Genomic DNA, 917 nt, shown 5'->3' on the forward strand with positions numbered 1-917 from the left:
TAATGGTGACGCCGAGGTACAGCGAGAATACTAACCTATTTCCCTAACCGAAAGAGCCGTGACTTGCTTATTTGCATACCCACAGTGCACTGCACACGGTACAAGTTTAATACAAGTCTAAAACAATAAAACTTAAAAATTCTTCCACGTATACATCTTACAGTTAGCTCTCTACTTACAAAGTAACCTAAAAATTTTTTATTCAGGCACTGAGTCTTGCGATTAATTAGACACCAACAGTGTACTAGGAGGTTATTTTAACCGAGACGTGAGTTAACAGTCCGTTGCCATATACTCTGGTTTCTCTTCAGATCGCATAAATCTTTCGCCTTTTACTAAAGATTTCCGTGGAGAGAAACAATTCTGAGTCTTAAACCAATTTTTTGAGGCCTTGTTTTAACAGGGCTTATTTGTGTCTCGCAAAAAAAAGAAATTCCTATTGCGGTAGGGTTTTTTTTTTTTTTCGGCGTTTGGAATTTCTGTAGTACGTGCCGTTCTTGATTGTCAATGAAAACGTGCTGTTGATTACGAAAATTCGTTATTTTTGTCATCTGCTTTTTGAATTATGTGGGGGTTTTTATTCGCGTCTTTTGGGCTTGTTGGCTTAAAGCTCAGGAGTTCGATCGTTTGGTTACGTGTACTGGCCGTTTATTTTTACTTATGGCTCATTTGTCAGAGTGAAGCTTTCTTTTGTCTTATTTTTCTTTTCTTTCACCTATGTTCATTTTTTTTTTTTTTAACTTCCACGTACGAGAGAAGTTATAGAGTACTTGATTTATTTTGCTTAGCATTAATATTGTCTGTTTAGTTGTATCCGCAGGTTTACAACTGGCAGGATTTCATTCTGGGCTTAGAATTTTACAAGCCAGGGGTGCCTGGGTGGCTCAGTTGGTTAAGCGACTGCTTTCCGCTCAGGT

At 37.9% G+C, this 917-nt stretch overlaps 1 non-coding gene across 1 annotated transcript; it reads left to right on the forward strand.

Moving 5' to 3' along the window:
- The first annotated feature begins 291 nt into the window (after positions 1 to 291).
- Positions 292 to 407, forward strand: LOC114206591 (U5 spliceosomal RNA). The gene has a single exon (XR_003608676.1). It is a non-coding gene; the product is annotated as a U5 spliceosomal RNA (small nuclear RNA).
- The last annotated feature ends 510 nt before the right edge of the window (positions 408 to 917 follow it).

This window comes from Eumetopias jubatus, unplaced genomic scaffold, assembly GCF_037043125.1.
Source record: "Eumetopias jubatus isolate StellerSeaLion01/CBP00866 unplaced genomic scaffold, mEumJub1_p1.0 scaffold_7, whole genome shotgun sequence".
NCBI lineage: Eukaryota > Metazoa > Chordata > Mammalia > Carnivora > Otariidae > Eumetopias > Eumetopias jubatus.